The sequence below is a fragment of the Theobroma cacao genome, chromosome 9 (genome assembly GCF_000208745.1).
Source record: "Theobroma cacao cultivar B97-61/B2 chromosome 9, Criollo_cocoa_genome_V2, whole genome shotgun sequence".
In the NCBI taxonomy this organism is placed as follows: Eukaryota; Viridiplantae; Streptophyta; class Magnoliopsida; order Malvales; family Malvaceae; genus Theobroma; species Theobroma cacao.
This window is the reverse complement of record NC_030858.1, coordinates 24,709,005-24,735,672: the sequence shown is the minus strand read 5'-3', so window position 1 is coordinate 24,735,672 and position 26,668 is coordinate 24,709,005. Positions and strand designations below refer to the sequence as shown.

The 26,668-nt window shown below is 32.3% G+C and overlaps 1 long non-coding RNA gene across 1 annotated transcript; it reads right to left on the bottom strand.

The window, feature by feature from the left end:
- Positions 809-2,593, bottom strand: LOC108663344. Its single transcript, XR_001929313.1, has 3 exons — positions 2,553-2,593; positions 1,898-2,021; positions 809-964 (listed from the first exon to the last, which is right to left on the bottom strand). It is a non-coding gene; the product is annotated as an uncharacterized LOC108663344 (long non-coding RNA).

Sequence of the window (26,668 nt, the reverse complement as noted above, 5' to 3'; positions counted from 1 at the left end):
AAAATACATTGACTGGGATAGCTTTAATGAGGTTTCAAAAATTAAAGAGGGTTTATCGAATTATCTTAAAGAGATAAAATTAAGGAAATTGAGTGTTTTTAATAACAGAACCTATAGTGCTAGCTTAATGAAGGAATTCTATGCTAGCATTGCACTAGATGAAAATGAACTTGAGGAACTTGAGGATGGTCTGAATGTGTTCCCGAATGGAAAAAAGTTTGTGGTCAGGGCCACGGATTTGGGAAGTCTGCTCAAAGTTGAGTGTGAAGAGGGAGAATATCAAATTCCTGAAGATTATAATCCCTCATCTCTGTGGGAAATAATAATAAGAAAAAAGGAAAGATATTCATCCAAAAGTTATGCCAGTTTAATTAAAAGCCTTCATATTAGGATCCTACATTATTCCATTGCCTCTATAATTCATGGAAGAAGCGGTAGCTTCAACTACGTAAGCCTTCAAGATATGCGGCTAATGAAGCATACCTTTAATGCTACTCCCCTTAACTTAGGAAGATTCATGATAGAAAAGATGAAAGGAACATGTCGAGTTTATAAGGTAAATCTGTCATACGGAAACATAATTGTCACAACCCAATTCGCGGGCCATGATCGGCGCAAAGACTCAATGGGCTCAACCCATTAAGCCCAAGCAAGACTACTAAATTGATCTTATACATTAATCCCTATTTGTTTAGAATCCAAAATTTGAAATATTCAAATACTGTTCCTTTAAAAATAATTCATAAAACTCAATCATACATTCATAATGGCATTATCCACCTATATATTTATAGATAGAGTAACAAATGATTCTTAATATTTCACACCAAGTATTCATATACACATGATTAGACCTTGACCGTCAGCGGAGTGACTCTGGATAGGAGATATGACTACTCAATGTCAAAGTACCTGCCCAAAAGATGGGAGTATGCGAACACCTCAATCTACGTCTCAACCACCCCTGAATTTGAAAACATGAAGTTAAAAACGTGAGTATAAACTCAGTGAGTGAACATAGGAAGGGAACAAGCAATTACAAGGAATGATTTAGAAATCATGATGCACTTACATTCGAAAACAATGCAACCTAGTTCAAGTTCTTATTAAAATCTTTCCATTAACCCTGGGTTATTAAATCATTTCATAATGAAGGAACCATATTTAGCAAGAAATCGAAAAGAGAGGAAATTTCCAACAATCAACCAAGCAAGGCAGTATAAACAAAATGTTCTTGTTGCAATAAAATCAATGCACATGTAAATGGGAAATTTTCAAGATTTATCATGCCATATAATCACATATTATAATCATAATCTTTCTATTGCATATACATATACTTAAGCATACATCAATTAATATACCACCACACCTCATCCAGGTCATGTACATCATCACCGGCATGTGCTCTGCCCACTCCGCACATGCACGATTGTAATTATCATAACAGAATCATTACCGGCATGTGCACTGCCACTCCGCACATGCACGGTTGTAATTATCACGACATCATCATTACCGGCATGTGCACTGCCCACTTCGCACATGCACGATTATAATTATCACGATAGCATCATTACCGGCATGTGCACTACCCACTTGGCACATGCACGGTTGTAATTATCACGACAGCATCATTACCGGCATGTGCACTACCCACTCCACACATGCACAGTTGCATTTGTCACACAATGGTACCATTTATGACATAGTATATATACATATCATTATACAGAAACATATGAATTCATCACACTATCTATTTCATAACGTAAAAACATTTTATAAGGGCTTGTTCCTGTGCAAGTTTTTGAAGAAAAACCAATAAAACGTTTTAAAGGATTCAATCAAACATAAACGTGTATATCCCAAGACATTTTAATGCAAGTTCACTCACTTGGCAACAATGAGATTTTAAGTCGCTATTTGTTCGGAGGTGTCTCTAACTATTTTCATTGGCTGGTCGCTCGTTATTTACTCCAGCATGCCACCACAGTTCTCTAACTTTATCTTTGCACTTCCTAGCAATAATACGAACTCAATATATTTAATTACAAACGTATACGGGCAGCACTTCAATCAATTAATCGTTACTCAAATTTATATTTTCATCCTATCATGAAACCATCTTCAATTAACTCACATCTTAATACATTTTTACCAAAATTACTTACATCCATTGCTTACGAACTTCCTTAGATTATATCACCGATAACTTATTTATGATGTCACATGCCTACTTCAACCTTTCTAAATAATTTTCGCCCAAATCCATCTTGTATTTCCACACATAATCCACATATATGGCAGCAACAATTATTCTCACTTTCACTCAATTATTTCCTAGTTTACATGCATTGTTATCTATCTAACTTTCAATACTTTGTTTCTCAATCCTCCATCCACAATATTCCTTTTTCATTTCTTTCAAACAACATGCCATACAATCTTAATAGTTTTCAACTAGCTTAGGCAAATAAATCCTTGCAACAACTATAATTCCTCATAATATTCAACTAACCGTAGGCTTTAAAACATAGTGCTAAGCTTACCGTTTTCCTTTTCCACTTTCAGTCCTTCATGTACCCATGGGTTTATTGGCTTACATGTTACCAATTTTTCTCGAATCAAGCCAATCTTTGCTGCCACAAGACATTTCTCTAAGTCACTAACTCATTTTCAAAGACTACTCAAGCCAAAAACAAGAAGTCTTATCGTTCTTTGCTTGAATCACCAAAACCAAGCTTTTTCTTCCTTTCTCTCTTTTTCTTTCTTCTTCTCCTAGGGTTTTGGTGTGCTGAAAATTGGGGTTAAAGGCTATAAATTTAATGTTCAAGAAGTTTGGAGAAGAAAGGCAAAGAAAACATGGAAAGGAAAGTGAAGAAACTTGATTTCATGGTGAATAAAGAGAAAATGGCACGGAAGCTTCAAGAATGGCATGGAACATGGATGAAGAAGAAGAAAAATCTGCTGGGGAAAGGATAAGGTCGGTCTTGGCCTAAAAAAATCAGAGTCAAAGATTCCTTTTGGAAGCTTTGACCAAACTTCACATAAAATTACTGTTTTGCCCTTTTTTGTTTCCTTCCATTTTAGTTAGTCCTCTCAACACTCATTAACTCTAATTTCATTCTATTACCTTCTTCTACACATGCACAAACAAAGTATGAAGTTTGTACTCTAACACAATATCCCCATAATATTTAAAATATTTATTTGCCCACGTTATCTTTACTTAATAAAGACACGTGGCCCCATTAACGTCATTTTTCTCCAAAATCCTCTCATTCTTCTTCTCCCCCACTTAAATTGACCATATACTCCTTTTTCATGAAAAATTTTGACACTGAATAAAATATTAATATTTTAATATTATTTATTAATAAAATATTATTTTATTCTAAAAATTTCCTCTTGTCTCCTCTTGTCACCTTGGTACCCAAAATACCTTATTATGCCTCAATTGACTTCCGAATTACTTTTTATCTTGCAAATTCTTTTTCGATAAAAATATCATTATTTTATTATTATTTCCTCGTGTGTGCAAAATTTTTTATCCCAAACTATTCCTTTCATCTTTCATCATTTCTAAACATTATAATTAACCTCAATTGGCATCCAATAAGCTTTATTAGTTACCATATCAAAGTACGAGGTATTATAATAATTACCTCTCTAATTAAGAAAAAAGGGCATATGGAGTTCAAGATATGAACTAGACCAAGCGAAAAGTAGGGACTAGGTAATCTATTTAGGAAGTTTGCCAAAGATGGGGTACAAACTAGAAGGAGAAAAGTTTGTCAAGACCCCTAAGATTACTCCAAGGGATGAACATTCCATCCCTGCTCAGACAACTTCCTCCCAAATTTTGAATGAAATGATTCTGAATTTGCTAATGAGAATTAATGGGAAACTCCCTGGCCAGTCTACAAGGATACAAAAAATTGAAGATAAGTTGGAAGAGCTAGAAAATGTGATGAAAGAAAAAGGAAAATTACCTTTTGGTCTTGCAACTGAAGACATTTCTACAACACTAAGTCCAGCACTAGCAGAACAAGCTGTTGAAACTGCTATCCTCCAAGCTGAAGGTGATGAACAACAATTTGTTCCAGCAAGGAAATCTCCCATTCTTGAGCCTTAAAATGAAGAGGAATCCAATGAAGACACTAAAGTACTTGGATGCTTTAATGACAACTCTCCACCACATGATGAACCACAACTAGAAAAACCATCTCCTCTTAACTCTGAGGAAGTTTCAATAATGGATGTCTTTCACCAAATGGTCAGAGAAGAACAAGCAGAAAGAGAAGCAGCAAAGAATAAAGCTCAGAAGTCAGCATCTACAAAGTCTTCTCTTGAGTCAGTTCACATTGCCAAAGAAAGTGGATCTACTGATATAGAACTAAGGCAAACAACTACTTCCATCAAAGCTAAATCCAAACCTACTGGTAAAGGTAGGAAGACCATGGCAACAAAGACAAAATTCCTTAAGAGAAGAAAGTCTTCAAGAATAGTTGAGAAAGCTAAACCCTCAATCAAGTTTCTGCTCAAGATCCACTCCAAATTTCAGATAGATCCTCCCTTGACTCCTCACCAAAAAGATCATCACCCGTGCCATCTCTTGAACCCCTCAATGTCCATTTTGGCACTGATGAGTCTACCACCTCTAACTCTTTTCAAACCAGTTGACCACCCCTGTTTTTTTTGTTGATGACAAAACAGGGGAGAAATATGATAGAAAGCTTAAGGGAGATAGAAAGTAATAAAATTTTAGGGAGAACGTAGAAGTGATTTAGGGGTAATTTAGGAATCTAAACCTGACTCTAACGATATTAGGCTGTTTATGTTATTTATGCGTTGATGGTTGAAAATTGGATGTTGATAACTTATTTTTATAGTTGTTTTGTTGAATTGTGAACTGAAACTGTTTTTAAAATGAAAATGGATGCTGCTTATGCTTTTATGATATATGTTATTTCTGTTGGATAGTTAATGGCATTTATTTTTGGAATGGATATGATTTGTTGAAAATATGTTGATGACAATGAATGATATTTCTGTCACCTATAACTGATTGTTTTGTAAGGCTGTATAAAAATATTTTGTCAAATGGTTGAATCTATACCTGTCATTTTCTTTAAGAGATAGATAAGAACTTGCTAAAATGAACAATAAAATCATGCATACTCTAAGGGGGAGGACACACTTAGGGGGAGAAAATCCTCATTTTGTGCAGAACAAAAAGAAACTAATAGACACTATGTTGTTAATCAAGGAATGTTTTGTCATTATCAAAAAAGGGGAGATTGTTGACTCTATTAGTTTTTGATGATAATAAAACATTACCACTTATTTATGTCTAACCATACTACTTGAGAGTGCAAGATAAAAATGTATGTCAAAAATGAATTAATCATTAAAAAGCAAATATCAAAACTCATAAGAATAAGGAGCTACAAATAAGCCATAAAAAAAAAGCCTCGTAGTCAAATAAAGAAGGGAGATAGTCAACTAAAATTCAAATGAAGTTGGCTGATCTAGAAACAAAAAAGACTTAGTGGACCAAGAAGCATGGTTAGTCAACTAAGAGCTTACTACCAGAAACTGGGTTTAGAGACAAAGGTGACTTAATTGACTAAGAAGCATAATTAGTCAACTAAGAGCATTCTATTTGAATATTTGAATTTGAATACTAGAAGACAGATTAATGGCTAGAATTGACTCCAAACTGTTTCCCGATTGTCAAAAATTATCAAACATCCATTAGAGTTGGTTTTTCAAGTATATAAGGCACTCCTAACAGCTAAGAACAAGATTAGATGCTTCCAAGATCAAAAAGAACTCAAAAATAGCAAAAACTCTCTGCATACTTTCTGCACTTCACTCTTATCCTTGTAATAGAGTTAAGCACTTCATCTTGTACCATTCAAATCAGGTTAGTGATCATAAGTACATCTTTATTTCTATTCTCCTTGATTACTTAGAGTGTGCGAGTCACTCTAAGGAGATTGATCAAGCTTGGGTTAGCTTGATTGGGTGTATAGGTTCTAACTCGGCCTAGAAAAAGTTAGTTTTGGGTTTTGATTGATCTAAAAAAAAACCATTGTTAAAGGTTATTGCTGAGCCTGTGAAAAGCCATTGTAAAAGCTTGGTGGGAGCTTGGGAATTCCATCATTTATAGTCATTTGGTTTGGTAAATCCTTGGTTGAACAATCAAGGTAGTGGATGTAGATCTTTGATCGAACCACTATAAATCTTTATGTATTGTCTCCTCTGTTTTATTTTTCATATTCGTTCTTTCTTAAATCAGTCCTTCATCTTGCATTAAAGTTCTCATCAATTTGCCCCCAATTCGAAATCAAGTTTAGTAAGAGCCAAAAAGTACTATTCACCCCCCCTCTAGCACATTTATTTAGGACCAACAAAATAGACTTAAAAGAATGAAAACCTTGAAAATTAAGAGAATTGCTAAATATAGCAAGTTTACTAAACATTGCCTAATTACATCAAACAACAAAGAAAACAAAAACACAATCCGAACATACAAATGATAATCAATGTCAACAAAGAAAAAGAAACATGCTACCAACCAATTGCTAAAACTCAAACACCCATATTCAACAACATATATGTGTGTCCAATTTTATTGAACTACCTATCAAAAGGCATGTGACAGTTCACTCTACTATTACTGTTGAAGGAGAATTGGAAATTATTCTGGTTAAACCTGTTACTGCTTCCTTGATACCTAGTGCAATAAATGCTATTTGTAGAGAAACAAAATCCAATTTTAATTTTTTTCCTCTAGCAAGCTCTAGCCACAATTTAGACAATGTTCTTACAAGCCATCGTGCAAACTTGAATCGGAATCATCTCAATTATGTTTCTTTGCATCATATTGCTAGATCAGCAATGCTCGGTAACACAGACATTAATGGTAAATCTAATGACATAGATAATGAAATCTTAAATAGAATAAAAAATTTTCATGAACAAAATGACACCTTTCCTGATAGATCAATTATGGAAGGTTTGATGAACATGCTTGATGAGAATAATCAAATTGTTAAAGGTTTTAGATTAATCAAAGATACATTTAGATCAACAAATTTTGCCCCCCTTCAATTAAGGCTTATAAGGTTTCATAGTAATTTAGAGCCAAACTACACTCCACCAACAACCTCTGAAATTGTTGGCCTAATAATGTGAGATATAGGAGAAAATGATGGCCATCAAGACATAATAGTTAACCATGTTACTAAAGGTCTAAAACATATAAACGAGCTTCATCTTTCTTTTATGGTTATGTAATATCTTCTTCTTTTCCATTATAGTAAAAATAGATATACACTTGAGATAAATTTAGTTTGTTCACCGACAAGAGAAAACCAAAAAAAAAATTATGTAACAATGTGAGAATATTATGCTTACATAATCCAACAATAAATGGTTTTACAAAACACATTATTAAGAGGGTCCAAACTTTCCAACAATTAGTTGTTGATGCATTTGCAACTATAGAAAAAGAAAGGCTACTTTTTATAAGAAACAATCAAAAAAATTTAAGATTTGAATTGTATAAAGGTTTAAAACATGCTTTCAAAAGTGGTGCTAATGATGCAAACAATGTTGGCAAGCGAATAGTACTACCCTCAAGCTTGACTAGTAACCCTAGATACTTACTGCAAAATTATCAAGATGCCATCTCCATTTGCAAATATTATGGTTGTCAAGACTTTTTTATCACATTTATAAGCAATGATCGATGGAAAAAAATTGAAGCAACATTAAGTTTGATACCACATAAAAAATCAAAAGACAGGCCAAATATAACTTCAAGATTTGTTAAACTTAAGCTCCAATACTTAAATAACACTATCTATAGTTTTAATATTTTTTCATATGTAGTTGCTCCTCTAACAACATTTAATAACATCTGCAAAAAGTATAATTCCTCAACTATTGGATGTATATAATTGATCCTACCAATAGATCATTCTTGTTTTCTTCTCTTCCATTTCATTTCTTGTTTATGCCAAACATATTCTGTGGGAAAGTCTAGATAAAAGTAATTGCCCACCAGACTAGTTGAGTTGGTTACTAACCATCCATTTAGTGAAGGTAGTCTTGTTAATATCTGACTTATGTAAAATGCTAGACAAATTTGAGTTATCATGGAAAAAAACACTTTTTTCATTTGGTAAATTAACAAATAATCTTTGAATGGTTAGCTCTTTGTGGTGTATAGGAAAACTAAATAATCTCCAATATGCCTCGTACTCTGATAAATACCTACAGTCTAAATATGTTTTGATTTCATCGATCTCAATAGATCGATTTTCTTGACTTTGATCAAGATGTGAGTTAATGTTCTGTAAACCAATCCTTGCCCTATCTAGCCATTTATTTATGTACTTGAATGGGTATTTGATGGTTCTAAATCAACTACAAATTTCAACATTTATGTATGCTTGATATTTGACAACCAGATCAACATTGTGTGGAACAACATCTCTATTGTCTAATTCGATTCCGTTTTTCATTACTATATTATGTGGTGCATTTCTTCTTATGTATACTAGGTATCCATATTCATTTATTTCAGTTTTGGCTTGAAATTCTTTTGGGTAATATTTGGACTAATGTCCTTTACTCATGCATGGAGATTTAGGTCGTAATGGGTCGTATGGTCCATGGATCATAAAATTTGCAATCGCTTGGTATCGTATTGGATCTACATGTTTGTCTGGTAGCTCACTTGATATACTTGTATCAATATCTTTAAAATATAAGCATTTATGATGGACATCTAACCAAAGGAGGATATGTACATGTGGCAACCTTGTTTTTAGAATTCAATGGTACAAATGGTTGAGTATTGTAGAGGAAAGAAAAGTATATTAGTGTATTAAAAGATTGAAGCATTTAATAATTAAAAAAAATTGTGTTTTATATAAAACATAGTTGTTGTTTTATTTAATTGGCTCAAAACTGTAGCACAGCCGAAATGATTCTTTTCATTAAGTTTTCCATCCTACTTATCAAGTAACATGTTAGGCACTAGGACTGCTAAGAAATGATCAAGAATGGAGTGAAGCATTAACTCAGGCTTTCGCAGTGGGCTTCAAGCTACTAGTTACAACTATTATTTGTGACTATTATCATGTTTTGTCAAGTAGCGAATCTAATAACACTTTGGGAAAATAATTGGCATCTATTTTTAGAGGATATTAAGTTTAGGCTAAAGCATGCATTTAAAGCTCTAGAATACATAATTCCCAAAAATCATCTGAAAAATTATGTTTTGATTTCTTTAGAAGATCTATTCAATAAAAATTGTAGCTCATTATCAGAATATACCTTACCTATGCTAAATCATGTTGATAACCATTTAGGAAAAAATAGATTGATACATAAAGAAATGAATTACAATTTAGTGTATATCCAACAACTTCACTTGCAATTAGTTTCAAACCTAAATCATGAGCAGATAGAAATTTATCAATGTGTGAGACAATTTATTAACAATAATGACGGACAGATGACCTTTGTTTATGGACATGGAGGTGTATGCAAAACTTATTTATGGAATGCTATCACATCAGGGATACGATCAATAAGAAAAATAGTACTTTTTATAGCATCCTCTTATATCGCTTCCTTACTACTACTAACTGGTAGAACAACTCATTCAAGATTTAAAATACCTTTTACTATAAATGAATGCTTTACATGTCAAATAACAAAGGGAACACAGCTCACTAGATTAGTCCAAGCAAGTAGTTTAATAGTATGGGATGAAGCACCACTGGTTCATAGACATTGCTTTAAGGATTTAGACAAAACTTTGAGGGATGTCGTAGATCATGAATTTGTTCAAGACTTTGAGAAACCTTTTGGAGGGAAAACAGTTTTATTTAAGGGAGATTTTTGATAAATTTTACCTGTTGTTGAATTTAGATTACAAGCTGATATTATCAATGCTATAATAAATCGATCAACATTATAGGACAAGTTCAAGGTCTTTCATTTGAAAACTGATATGAGACTAATGCGTCCTGAACTTGATGATAAATCAACAAAAGAGATCTAAACATTTGTACAATGGTTATTAAATATTGGTGACGGAAATTGAGTATCATTGACCATTAAAAATGAAGATAATGTAAATTGGATCGCACTGCTAAATGATGTATTAGTCTCAATGAAGGTCGATCCCATAAAAGATATAATCACAGTTGTTTATGACAATTTGGATAAATACCATGCAGATCCAACATACCTTAGGAAAAAGCTATCATCGGACCTTAAAACAAAACAATTGATATAATTAATGCGTATACACTTGATTTGATATCAGGACCCATAAAAACATACTTTAGCATCGACAATATTTCACAAGCAACAGACCAAATATTAGACCATCAATTACTTTATCTAACAGAATTCCTAAATACACTCAAATTACCCTATTTACCAAATCATGCACTACATTTTAAAGTAGGTTGTGTGATCATGTTGTTTAAGAATATCAACCAGAATTTTGGTTTATGTAATGGTATCAGGCTTATAATTGCATAATTAGCTCTTAATATTATAGACGAAAAAATCATCTATGGCGTGTAAGCAGAAACTAAAGTTTTTAAATACCACAAATTGTTTTGACAACCAAACATCGCAAATGGCCTTATGTTTTTAATAAAAAAATAATTTCCCATTAGGTCATGCTATGATATGACCATGAACAAAAGCCAAGGATAAACACTTGAAAATGTTGGTTCATACTTGCCAAAACCTGTTTTCACCCACGATCAATTATATGTAGCTCTCTTAAGGGTCACATCTTGTAATGAATTAATAATCTCAGTCATAGATAATGATGGCCGATCGACTAATAAAATGAAAAACATAGTTTACAAGGAGATATTTGATAACCTACATACAAATTTATATTTTCTTCTTTTACAATTATATATCTGTTTTTGTTTTACACTTTTTAGAGATCTAAATTTTGTGATACATCACTTACGCACAAAATAGTTTCAGGCATGCAATTCTATGCTCAACAAATTTCACTATAATTATGTTATATTCTCTTATGTATATTTCACATGTGACTAAACATTTAATTTGGCTGTTTCTTACCATTTCTCTTATCTACCTTCTACTTCTCAATGTCTCCAACTCATAAGAAATTTGATTGTTGACAACTTTCATTTTGCTGTTTGTTAAGAACAACACCTTATTCTTAGACAAATAATACACTCAATTTTTTAAAAAACTTTCTCTAATTTATTTTACTGAAATGATTAGCACCTCCACTGTTGATAAGGCTATGACTTTCGATGTGCTTGATAGATATGACAGTTAGGTCTTGGCTCAAATAATTATGGGATTAAGGCTTAATTTGTGAATGACATTCAAAACTTATGATATTATTCTTCTGTTAAAAGAAAAGAATTTATAGTATTATAAATTTCCTATGTTAGTGATATAATAAATACTTATGTAAATAATTCTTTACTATTCTTAATAATTTGTTATTCATCATTCACCATCATTCTTATAAATTCCATTATGTGTATTTGACGTATGATCAATCATTTTACATTGATATATTGTTGCTGTGATCATTATATGTACCATGAGCTATATTACTACTAATTAACTCACTGAGATTTTCACTCTTTTTTACTATGTATTTTATGCGCATTACCTATTTAAACTAACCCCCTGCAATGTTCCCTTCGTTTTGTGTATATTGCCTTTCCTACACTTAGTGTTTGTTTTGACCAAACATTAGCAACTTTAACACCAGTATCTTTTTGCATCAATTTTTTTTGGCGTCGCACTTATAATATGCTGCAGTATTGATCAATACTGCACATAGATTAACAATGGCTAAGCAATACTTCCATGATCTCCGCCCTTTCCAACCTTTCTCCTCAATGAAGTCAGAATAGTACGTACACGGGAATCAATTGACCCATCTCGACCAGATACACTCTTGAGCCTAGATTTTTTGGCCGCAGATGTACAGGTAAACAATTCTGTGTTGCAAAAACATCACTCACACATACTTTCCACAATTCGACTATACGCAATTAGTATAAGTTTTTTTCCACTCCTCTTTAATCATGATTTCTTCGCCATCGACTAATGTTAACTTCCTTTGATTATGCAGAAAAATGATATGCACTATATGATTAGAAGCTTGGACGTGCATTTATTTGCATCTAAACTAAAACACGACTGCCTCTATCGAATGAAAAAGGTTCAAGTCAGCAACAAAAAAAGCTCTTTCAATGCAATTCCCTCAAAGCTGATGATAATGTTTACAAGTAATACTTCGATTGAAGAAATTCAAGATGATTTGGCCCCTTATTCAACACATTACTTTGTCTTTACAACACTTGAATAACTAGGCAACAAGATTCGTCATGATGTTATCTTAATAGGTCTTACCATCTTACTTGTCTTCTAAACTATCGCACAAACAATTTACGTTGACAATACTTCTACCACACCAAATTATACATGTTGTTGAACACAATTCAAATATGTTTTAACCTTAACATTTATTCATCATGCCTACTCTCCATGACACTGTTCATGATGTGAATCTAACAATATTAATGTTGATCCTACTTGCTTTCTCTCCACTATATGTCATTAGAGCTTCGAAATCCATGACTACTATTGAAAAGGTTCGATTAGCTAATAGAATCAATGACGTTTAGAAACGAAACCTTTTCATTGAAGATCTCAGGTAAAACAATAAATCAATATGTTTGTATTCATATTTATTTTTCATGAACACTAAACAAAATCAACATTCACATCTCTTATTGACAGTGGGAACAACTTAAAAGTTGTTTTATATGGGGATCGAGCTCCTAGATCAAAAAATAAACCCCATTCTCACCTTGGCTGCACCAATGGTCAAAAAATACAAGAGTAAGTCCACTGAAAAACGTAGATTGCTTTTATTTAATAAAAGGAGTGCTATAGCTCTACAAGATAGTCAATATGTTGAAATAAAATGATTTTGAATAAGTAAATATGGTACAGTTGTTTTAGTGCATTTCGGGGATAGAAAATACAAGAGCTCAATGTAAAAATGATATTTGGACTAATAAGACAAAAATCTTTACCACGTGATCATATTTTAGCATCAATATGGTAGTTTCATAAATACACATCTTACCTTGAATTTTATCTTTCACATGGTAAATTCTTTTATTTTCAGCATTCCAATCTTTATATCTTTATTAAATCTAAATTTTAGTTCCTTCATCAATAATTACCATTAAATCAATGTCTTCATTATCTTTTCATTGGCATGACAAGTACATGACATTTAATTTACTATTTCTCTATGATAATGGCTTTCATAATTTACAATTTTCATCAATTTATTTACTATTATTTTGTTATGATTCTTTATAAATAATACTGGCCATGTCAAATCTGTATTTTGACAAACGAAATAAATGATAGTTATAAAATTATTATTAATTGAAAAAAATATATGAATTCATAATGGTTATCAAAATTCTATACTTTCAACTTTGTTTTATTTTCATTCATTATGTAAGTAATTCTGCATTCTTTGAATACAATTATGATTTTTGGCTTGACATCACAAAGCAAAACCTGCGCTCTATAACTATAATTTCGTAATGTTTCAAATGCAATTTACCTAGCATCATGCCCAATTACAAAAATACATGTAGACTTAGACATTCAAGAAACTGCAACATTCAAACAGAGGTAATATCTATGCTTAAAATAGTTTCAATCCTATGCCAAAAATAAAAACTGCAAACTAATCTATAAATCATAGGCATGAGGATCAACCATTTAGTGTGGAGATTGTTCGCAACATACAAACCCCACCAATCTTTTGGTGATAACAGCTAAACCAGAGAAGCAAACATTGTAGAGATACTCGCAACTGACCCAACCACAATACAAGTAAAGAACCAATCCATTAAACATTTCTTTAACAAATATCATTGTTGACAAATATATTGATGATGCATTCATACTACAGCAAAACAAATTCAAGTTGAAAGCCACAATTGTTAACATTGACTGTACAAATGGATGGTTTTACAATTCATGCAAAGAAATTTGGAACAGCCTTACACTTCTGCGCCAGCAAATATTGGTGCACGCATCATGAAGAAAAAAAACCATTGCCAACAAAAGTATGTCACCATGTAAAAACACCTCATGGATCATTTCATTGTATCAATGCATATGCTATTCTCCTTCAGCTACTCCTTCAATTTTGCATTGCACAACTATATAGTCACCTTTCTTCTCATTTTCTTTGAAATAGCACCATACAGCTATAAGTAGTGTTTTACATATGTAAGATATTAATCAGAAGCAAAAATTGGACTAATAACTAAAATTAGGTAGAAAGACCCAAACTTGATTTGGACTGTTGATATATATTGCATAGAATGTGATTAAAAGGAATATTTAATATTCCCATAAGACTTGAGCTTGGACGGTCATTCATTGATTTATCTTTGATTCTCAGTTATGCTTTATTCTATACATTAAGCCATCCAACTTTGATTTTCATTAAGTTTCCTAATTTTTACTTATCTCTGGAAAATGAAATCCAATGGTGAGATTGATAAGATTTTGTTGATTAGGGTCATTATCAATATTTGATAGTTTTGCCTGAACAATGAAATTGGAAGGATGACGCTTCTACAGCTCATTTTTTTTCTTTTTTTGTTTCTTTTTCTTTCTTCTAGACTGTTACTATTATCTCTTGAGTTGCTTGAGTTGCACATCGAAATATACCTACATTAATGATCAAATACCAAATTGTTTTACTAACTTTCAAAATATAGCAAATAGGAATTTACATATGAATACAAAAACATCTCTTTATTTTACTGTAATGTAATTAACTCAAATTAAATTAATTAAAACTGCTACTTAAATTTTGCAATCTTGAATATTGCTTAATCATTCTGTTTGCCTATGATGCTTATTATATTTGCAGGTGTTAAGCAAAAAAAAAAAAGAACAAAACAAAGGAAAAGAATTAAAAACAAAAAAACTTCAAGATTTGAGTGATATTAGCTGAGAACACATTATGAAAACTAATAATACAATTAAGAACTATTTATGTTTATTTTTAAGCTAACAAAACCAATATGAAATTGTTAATTTCTTAGATCAAAACATTAATAGGCCTGACATTACAATAACAAACATTTTGTGCATTCGCTTTGTAACGACCGCTCCTCGATCACAACCTCGTCTGAGTCTCGTGAAGGAAACCGCCAAGTCCTGAACCAGCCTTAATTGAAACTTTAGTTAATATGCCATCAATCCATGAAATTACTTTGAACCATATACCTCTTTGTAATAAGAATTGAACATAAATCATATTAAACCATCTTATCCTTTATTCACCGTAATCGTAAGAATACATTAAATTCTATAGTATCTAACTGCACATTTACTTGACACTATTTACAAATACATCAAACTATAATTGACTCGACCTTTAGCAGCAAAACGACTCGGAATAAAGTGTTATGGGATGCCTTTACTTATCCACGGTGGACCATAAGCACCGATGATTGCATGCAACGCTGATCACTATCTGCAAAAGGGGAAATAGGGGATGAGTCTCATAAACTTAATGATCATCGACTCCGTGAGCAGAGCGTAGATGGGAAACAAGCATAAAGTAGATAAATTTAAATGATAAAACCAGAATAAGAATAATAATCTTAGAAAAATCAAATCCAGTGTTTGTGCCTTGTAAAAATGATGCCGTAAAATTATAATGCAATATTTCACTTGGCAAAACAATGCCAGAAACAAGTGTAGTAAAACAAACTTCAATCATCGAAAACATCACTTGCCATCAAAATATGAAAAATAGTATAAAAGTATGCACGCTCCCAAAATGTGTGGCATGAAAAGAAATCAACGTGTACAGCCAAATAAACCAACTCATAATCATCAAGTAAGCACTGAAAGCTTTTATTCAAACAAGGGGAGCTGCAGAGAAGCCTTAACTCTCCACCATGCAAAAGCGTATGTGTCAAAAACTCACAAGGCTCTCAAGTAGGTAAGCATAGTAATCACCCGTGACCCCACTTCCACGTAATAACAATCCGAGAGCCTCGCTCCATTGGATTCCCATAGCCATGGCAGTCTCGACGATGTTGGCCGACATCGGAGAAATCAAGTGGTCGTAACTGCGATATCACTTATGGCCTAACCACATATAACAACCCATGGCCTTGCCATGTATAATCACAGACCATGGCCTCAGCCAAGTCTAATAGCCCGTCGGTGGCCCAAAGGTTCTCTAGCTAGAGCTCACTTGTGCAAAAGGGTCACACTATCCCGATGTGACATTCAACCTACTCTCGACACTCTCAGTTTGTCAAAACCATTTTCAAAACAAAATCAAGTTTTTCGAGGCTTTTTCATTCAAATGTTTGAAATCAAGGTTCGATAACCCTTCAAATTGCTTTTCACATTAAATGGCATGGTATAAAAACTTTGTACAAAGATCAGAATAAAATCGGTGCTCAAAGTTTGCATTTTAAATGATTTAACAAATGCATTTAGCTATGCATATCACACAAAAATACAAGGCATGAATTTTAATGCAAACATCGTAAAAAGGCTTGTTTTTTCTTTCTAAAACACTTTACATATATAGCTTATCTATAGATATATCCAAAACAACTTTCAAAACAACTTGCATCCACAATTTCCTATGGTTTCTACCAGCTCATGCTTTCCATAAATCACATTTAAAGTAAATCGACATGTCTATTAATCGTATAGCAATATATATATATATATATATATATATATATATATATATAGTAGGGAAATTTGGTAATAAACACCCNTATATATATATATATATATATATATATATATATAGTATGGAAATTTGGTAATCAACACCCTCTACTCACCTCAAAATAGTGAGATACTATGTCATTATTAATTCGGGTGCATATCTAGCTAATTTTAGTTGCCGATCACTCGTTACCTCCTCTAGTATGCCACCACGGCAAATCTTCTTCACTTACACGACTTCCTAGCAGCAATTCAAACTCAATATATTAAATTATACTCATATACGGGCAGCACATCAATCAATAAATCCTTAACCTAATTTCATAGTTTCCATCAACATGATTCACAATCATTCAATATACTATTAATCAACCAAAGCTTACACATCACAATGTAGTCACATTGCATGCTTACCTTTCGATTTTAGCTTGAGCTCCACATATAATCCACTATTCCTCACATTCTCAGTCACCATTGCTGCCACAAGCATAAACAATTAGCGCACTTCTCATTTCTCTTGTCTATTTATGATTTCAAGACGAAAATACTCACCTATTGCTTATCTAGCTTCAAAATCACCATGCATTCCAAGATTGACCCACATGCATGCATCTATTTCTTTCAAATCTTGGAGGATCTTTGTTGCCACAAACATTCTCACACAATTACCAACTCATTTCCTCAAGAAATCACAACTAAAATCAAAGTTCTACTTACCTTCCTTAGCTCGGAACCACTAGGGCGAACCTTCCTTGTCTTTTTCTTCTTTCTCCTTTCTTTCTTTCTCCCTTTCTCCCTTTCTCCTTTCTTTTTTCTTATTTCCTTCTTTCTCTCTTTGCCTCCAAGCTGATTCTCTCTTTTTTGTCTCAATGGTGCGATTTTCTCAAAGAAAAAGTCAAATTTGTTTGTTTTCTTTTCATTCCTTTGGTGTGGGTGAACATCACAAGGAATGGCCTTGAAATGGTCTTGTGAAATCTTTTTTTTCTTTCCTTTTCTTCTCTCATGGGTGGATTGCCCAAAGTCCTTCCTTGTTCTATTATTTTCTTTTCTTTTTTCTTTACATGTCATGCCATTCAACTCAAATTTCCTTATTTTGTTTTCTTTCTATTAAATGTTATGATTATGCCTTTTTCTTTTCAAATCACTTTACCAATCTTGCTTGTTTACCATGGGCTATCCTTGCCAAACCATGATTTTCTTCCACTTAAATACTCTTTATTCTTTTTCTCTTTGTCAACTATCACATGGTGGGGTCCCACATGTTTCCCACTGACTTCCTCTTTTTTGCATTCAATAATTTGCATGTAATTGTGAATTTCACATGTACATCTTATATTCCACATAATCTAACCTTCCTTGGTTAGTAAATTCCCTTTTAACTTCAAATGTTGAAATTGTACATAAGTCCTCAAACTTTTTTTTATTTACCATTTGACCCTCCAAACTTTCATCCTTCACAATTTGGTCCTTCCAACATTTATTCAATTCTAATTTCCTTCTATCTTTTTTCTTTTACATGTGTACAATCAAAATATCAAAGCTACACTTCACCAAGATGTCATCATAATATTTAAATATTTACTTACCCGATCTTGCTCTATTTAATAAAGACACGCGAGTCCCACTAATGTCGTTTTTCTTCAAAATTCTTCCTTACTTCCACTCCCCCACTTAGACAAATTGTACAAATTAGCCATTCTTCATGTAATATAACCAATTTGACATCGGTATTATTTTAATATTATTTTATCAAAAAATTATTATTTTATTCCAAAATTTTCCTCTAACCTTATAAAGCTCCAAAATACCTTACTTTGCGTCGGTTTAGCTCTATAGCACCTTTTAACTCCATAACTTCGACCTCAACAAGATATTATTATTTTATTATTATTTTATCGCATCCGAAATATTTTATTCTAAGATATCCCTTTCATCCTTCAACACTCTTAAACACTTACATTTACGCCAATTGACCCTTCGTCTTGTCGATAAAGTCATATTGGTTTTTATACGAGGGTATGGGGTGTTACACGCTTAGATATATTTTTACTTGAAATCAAATACGAAATATAAGTGTTTTATATTGATTGAAAATGCATATTATTTCTATAATTCTACTTAAGACAATGCTTTTCCACCTTTTTTAGATGCTACATACAACTGGTACTTAAAGACAATTATGAACAAATGGACATATCAAATGACCGACAAAAAAAACAGATTAGGGCAACCAAAGCCAAACTCGCAGCCATGAAAACCATCCAGCAAATGATACTATCTGGACCTGTCAACGTATTAATCAATCAAACGAAGACCTTTATAATAGGCTTGACCTCAAAGGCAAACAAAGCAAGAATTGCAAATTACAAATTACATGATTGTGGTGAGATCCAACACGAATTGTCCTTAAATGCACCTAATACACCTACATTTGGATCAACACTAATGCAAATCACATTCGACAAATCTCAATATCAAGTTTCACCATCTCTAATCATCAATTAAGTTGTGAAGGAGCTTTTCCCAGACTCAACACCTCACAAGCAGCCCGACAATAGCCATGGAGAAGAATCACCAACCAAAAAAACAAAACACGTTAATGTCAACTATTTGCTCCATGTCTATTCAATAATATTTCAAAACTTCATTCCATCATGATCATATTCCTATATTAAATCTATTTATTGCTATTTACTGCTTCCACTCTTCAATTGTCTTCGAAACATGGTCCTAATACTATATTATTTACCTTTTACTTATAATTCTATACCATCCTATCTTCATTTACTTCTCCAAACACATAACATTTACGCTACATGTTTACAAGCATCATGCTATTATTGTTTGCATACCTTACACAACTATATTTGTACTCTTACAAGCATCATACTATTATTTTTCGCTATTAAATGTGTGAAACAATTATTTCTCTTTCCTATGTTATATCTGAACTCTTACATGTTTTCTATACCTTACAAAATGTTATTTTCATTCCATGATGTGATGCCTCCTTCCTTATAATTGTGGTTTGTACATTCTCATTCCAAAACTATGTACGTTCATAGGGTTTTTTTTTTTTTGAAGAGTATGTACATTCATCGTTATTTGTTGTCATTACATTATAGTTAGATATACATGTTTAGTTAAAATCTCACAAATCTATTAACCAAGACTGTTGTGTTTGTAAACTAAATGTAAAATAAAAGTATGCAAAATACTTTTGGCTCACCCTTCCCCCAAGTTTTCCTATCTTTGAGCTTGAAGTTTCAAGCATATTTGTATATGTCATTGTTATTCAACTAGCATTTTTGAGTTTACAATTAATATTATGCGTGTGTAGTTTCTCATCAAACCCAAAACTTTTACATGCATTTCCCTTTAAAAATTAAAATAGTAACATTCAACACCATTCATCCAATATAGGTCACTCTCCAAAAGATCGTTGTGAAATATACATAACCCCACTAGAAGCTTTTTGTTCACCTTTCGTGCACTTGATGATTGCAGAACGAGATCCTTTCTCCTTTTTGTATAAAGGTAGGAGCCTTACACAACTGCTATTAATTGTCCACAACTCCACTATACACTTTTGGTTTACCTTTTGTACATAAGAAACTGCAAAAAATGCTCTTGGCAATTGTAAAACAACAAACTTTCTCTTTTTTGTATGAAGGCACCAGGCTTCCTTATGACTGTGCTTCCACTACATATGTATTTTGTAACAAAATGCTCTATATAGTTGAAACATTTGCCAACAGCTCTATATGATAATGCATTTAAAATTGCATATCTATTCCGTCGACTTCTTAACAACCGAATATAGAAAAATATTAACCGTCTTGAACATGCATGGGCATCACTCTAATGTTCTTTTAATTAAGACAAAAGTTGTCTTAATTTAGACAAGAGTATATGTGTTGTTTTAAGACAAGAGTTGTCTTAATTACATTATTTTTTATAAGTCAAAAATGGTCTTAATAAATAAATATTTTTAAGACAAGAGTTGTCTTAAAATGAGAAATATTTATTAAGATAATTATTGTCTTAAGATAACATAATATTGGAAGATTTTGATTATAATTAAAGAATTAAATTGTTTATTCTTTAATTATGATTAATTATAATTTCTTGATAAATTACAAGACTCCATGTTTGATTAGGATTTCTTTATTTTATTATTAATTCTTTTTAATTAAAGATGGATAATAATAAAATAGAATAATTATTCAATGAAGAATACTATTTTGACATGGACAAATAATTATAATTAAATAAATAAATTATTTATTATTTAATTATAAGTTGGATAATTCTTGGAGGAGCATGGTGCAACTATAACTCTTTATGGAAGACCTATTTGGACTCTTGATAGGAATTTAATTTTAATTAAATTCTTTAAAAATTAAGAAATGAGTATATATATATATAAAAAAGAGAGGTCGTAGCTCTCAAGAGAGCTTTTTTTCTTAATTGAAACCTTAATAGCCAAAAATCTCATCCAAGAATTCCTTCATGGACAAACTCTCTCTAGTGTTTTCTTTCTTTCCAATTTTTGGTTTTTTTTATAAATCTCTTATAAAAAAAAGATAACCATAGTTTCAAAGAAGAAAAAAGAGAAATACAATAATTACCATCTTGATTAAGCATTCCACATGCTGTCCAATTAAGGTTCAAATTGATGAAATTCTTGAAAAGTAAGTAGTAAGTCGATTTTGTTGAGAAATCAATTTTTGGTGTAGTGGTGAATTTACTACAAGTCAAGAATCAAGAACATTGCAAAAGGTAGGTATGATTTCTAATCTATTACAATTCTTACATTTTTAAATGTGATTAAATTGATTTGCTAGATGTATAATGTGTAATTCCGCTTGTGTATTTGGATTGCATGCTTCCGTGATTAGAAGAATTTTTTAAATCCATAACTTTACACAAACACATACATGCACAAAGATCCCATCCAACAACCTCCTCCATCTTGCCAATTCAAATTGTCCATGATACGTTGTGCCCTAAAATCCTTGTTGAGTGTGACCCATGGTTGCTCCTCCTCTATGCCTATTTGCAAAAAAAAAAAAACTCTTTGTACTCTCTCTTAATTTTTTTTAATTGGTTAATTATTGACATAGATAGTCTAACAAGTAATTTTAGTATTTAGTGTTTTTCTAATTTAGTCAAGAGTCTTATTAGGAATTAAGGGAATAATAGAATTTTTTTTATTTTAATTTACTTGGACAACAAGTAAGCATAGTTTAGACTTTACTTTTCTTGTGCTCCAAGGAAGTCTAGAGTAGAATACTTCTTTATTTTAATTTACTTCACTTGCACTCTAAGTTTAGTTCAAGTAGGATTAGGCTATTATAAGTATCACCCTTAGACTTAGTTATTAGACAACTTATTTCTTTTGAGATATTGAATAATATTATATTTTTTCTCAAATTTTGAGTGTAAGTTTCTGTATTTGAAACTTGGTTATCAATCTTAAAGGCTCTGTTGAGTGCTAACCTTTGTTTTCACACTAACTCGCTACATCATTTGGTATCAAAGCGGGAAAAACTCACCCAATCTAATGGTAGGTGACCCAATTATGGTAAACAGCGATTCTATGGCGAAGACCGTGGAACTAAGACCTTGCGATCTACAGTGCAAGATCAAAGGGTGACATTTAGAGCTTTGGAGCAACGAATAAATCTCAAATTCCAGTGTCTGGAACGATGCTTTAAAGAAATTGTAGATCAATTTGATGCTTTAGGCGTAGATGCCAATAGAAACAAGAATGAAGAAAAGGCCACGTATCGGAGATGATGTAGCTTACGGATAGCTTGTCGGCATACCTGTTCTTACAAACACGTGTAAACAACAAGTTTTCATGAAATATTCAAATGAAAAAGATGATTATTTAGCAAAACCTGTGAGATACGCTAGATATGGAAAGAAAAATTATGGTGATCGAGATACCAAAGATTTCATATTAAAGGTGGATATTCCTTACTTTAATGGAAATCTAAATATTGAAGAATTTCTAAATTGGATTGCGAAAATAGATAGGTTTTTCGAATATATGGAGATTCCTGAAAGAAAAAGGGTGAAACTTGTTGCTTGCAGATTAAAAGGTGGTACTTCTGCATGGTGGGAAAGTTATAGCTCAAAAGAAACTGTGAAAGGAAAGCACCAGTTTAAACTTGGTATAGGATAGCTATTATAGAAGGATTTTGTTCCTCTTGATTATAAGTAGATTTTATTCCATAAGTACCAAAGATGCCATTAAGGTCAAAAAATTGTATATGAGTATACAACAAAATTTATCAGATTGGTAGAAAGGAATGACTTGAGGGAGACTGAAAGGCAATTGGTTGCCAGGTATCTTGAAGGCTTGAAGCTAGTAATCAGAGAAAAGATAAGGGTACAAGTATTGCGAAATTTATCTAAAGCATAAAATACTGTTTTAAGGTTGAACTAATGTTGCAAGAGAAGAACAGATCTGATTATTCTCGCAAAAGTTACAACAGGGATAATTATATAGCATCCAATGACAAGAATAAATTAGTCCATGATAGTTCTACACGTAATGATTAGTACAGGATGGAAAAGGCGACTGGAAAATAGAAGGTGATAGAAATGACCAACCCAAAGAAAGTGTTCAAATACAATCAACATGGTCATAGATCTAGTGACTATCCTCTTAAAAAAGCACATCATGTTTCACGACCTGGCACTCCTTTCGAGCCCGTGACAACTGCCGCGAAGTCTCGATAGACATTCATTACCCGGAATGTCAATCGAAACCTCGCAAGGCTCTTGCATCAGTTTTCCACTTCCCCTATGAGTAATAGTTACTAATATCGAGTTTTAAGAGAATATAAACTATTTTAGATCAAAAACAATCAAAATAAAATTTTCGCCACACAGGGGTTTTTGGTCATTTTTACTCAAAATTTTTAAAACCTGATAAAAATACAACATATGGTAAACAGATATCCATTTCTGATCAAAAATAAATTTTTGTAATCTAAATCATCCATTTGGAGTGAAAAGTTAGCTAATTAGACTAAATAAAAATATTCGATAATATATTTCATTTTCTTATAAAACAATTTTTATAGAACTATGCATAAATAATTTTTATAGTGTAAGAACAAAATAAATTCATACACATAGTGATACAGTAAACCAGGTATTTAAAATTATCCTACAGTGGCATATGGACCCCGAGATAATCAAAAGTGTGCAAGAATGTAGACCTACGATTTCCAAGGAAGTAAGTCCCAAAGAGATCCTTGATGAAATCGACTGCCTACAGACTATCTTGAACCTGAATGGTTAAAAAGAAAGGGTGAGTTTTCATAAACTCAGTGAGTAAACAAAGTCCGTTATTAACTTCTAAAGCCAAGTAAATGGAGACAGTTAACTTTTCATCATACCATAATCTACAACATTTTGTACTTATTTCAAATCATATAAAACAACACATTTCATTATAATACACATCACGACTTATGATTTTCTTAAAAACTTGGCTCGTGCCAAAAATCATACTCGGTGATACCTTGGTCGAGGCATCAACCGAGTCCGCCAAGGTTATTAAGTTAACAACTACTCATAAAAACATAGTTTAGCCATCCTTTGGCGTTGGCAAAGTTCATCCTCAAGTGGTGGTTCGACGTGAAGTGAACTCTATCATACCTTAGGAGATATCCTTCGCGCCTCTCCTACTAAGGTAAATATAACGGGGTTTACCGTGCCCCTCTAATAGGCTGGTCCATGGAAACCCACCTACTGCAGTGGCTAATTAAATAACCCACCAATCAATAAAATTTTGACAACATAACGTGGCTAACATAATACTACCCAACCTGTCAAAGGAAAACAAACAGTTTATATATTTCACAACCCAAAAACCCAGCCACATATGTCATCACGTATCAGTTCATAAATCATCAATTCCAAACGTAGGTACGTAAACTTAAATATATAGGCAACATCAGAGGTTGGTCTCTACATACTCACATTTTCAAAAATATTATTGAATTGTAAAATAAGTCATAAACCTTATTCCTTAAATCGATTATTAGTCATAAAACATAAAATTCATTTAGGTTCAATATTCTTAAAATCATAAAAACGATTGTAAAAATACTCTAGATAGATAAGATGAACAGTGGTTACTCACTTTGACAGGAATTTACAACACTCCTAGTCTTGATCCTCGGGTGCAATACCTTTGCCCTTATCTGATGGCTCACCACCTATACATAATGTGCAACAGGAAATTTAATATACTTATTCCAAATTGTCACAAAACTATTCTATGTTCTATATGAATGCATGCAATAAAATGGGAGGTGTTCGGCCTATCGCACACTATACACTATTTAATCGGTCTAAATGTCCAATTCGATTCCAATTAATTTATTGCACTTCCAATACTCCCCAAAATTCCACACACTTCACTAAAAATCTATTCTAAGTGCAATTACCAAAATATCCCTCATTATGGTGTAAATTGTTAACTAGCGGGAGTAAAATTTTTCGGTACCCATTTTCGATTTTCGGTATTCCTAAGCACCAAATACAATCTAAAGGGCATGAAAAACAACCAAATTCATCATCAAACCTCAGCCATAAAATTTGGCCAAGATAGGTTCTATAATGGGCATGTGGATTTCTTGCTTAATTTTCATACTAAATGTTACTAAACACCTAAAAACACTAAGTTACCTTGAAATTCAACTAAATTCATCACCAACTTTCTCTCTCTAAATTTGCCCAGCATATTGCCCCTCATGAAAACTTGAATTTAATTCATGGAAAATGGAAAAGAATGCATGGGCAAGATGAATTTCAAGCTTAAGATTAAAAATCTTACCTTTAGTCACCAATTTCTTGAAAATTCAACAAATTTTCCTTAGTTTTTCCTCCCTAGGGTTTTTCTTTTCTTTTCTTCTCTTTTCTGCAGGTGCTGGTCAGCCCTCAATTTCTAAGTGGAAGAGTATCGGCTGGTTTTTAAATGGTAATATAATAGTATTTAATTTTTGACACATGTCACCTTTTTATTGGTCCACTTATTTTAACTTAATTTTTAAGCCTTTTCTCACCACCACAAATGCTCTAATATTTATCCATAGCATAAAATAATAATAGGTAAAATTCTGGAGCTTGAAAAATATCATGGTGGTGTAAAATCGTAAAATTCCAATTTTACCCTTGTGGACCCCAAAAATGACATTTTTGCCCTTATGCTCGAAATTGAAATTTTTCACTTCTCAATCTCAAATTATACTCCAATTGGTCAAACTTGATCAAAATTTTCATCCAACTTTCCAAATTTGCCCTCGAGTGGCAAAATTACTATTTTGCCCCTATGGTATGAAAATTCCTAATTGACTCCAATTTAATCTTCGAACTCCAAATCACCATATTAAGTCATTCTGGGGTTTTAAAATTCTCAATTTCATCTTAAAATTCCTATTTGAACTAGGTCGAGGCTTTAAATTAACTTAGTTGCATAGCTAATTACGATACCGATTATTTAACTATTTCTAAGGCATTCTAACATGCAGATGTGTCCTCAAGTATATGGATGTTATGATGAGTATATAATGGAGTAGGGCTTGACATCATGTGGTGGAACGAGAAGAAAAGAATGATGAAATTTGCTGTAGTCTAGATGGGGATGATGACGAGTATGAGGATTATAAAGATGGTCAGAACTATGTGGTGAGAAGAATGATGTTGTCTCCAAAATAGGAGGATAACACTCAACAAAATCAATTATTTCAAACCAAATACACTATCACTAACCAATTAT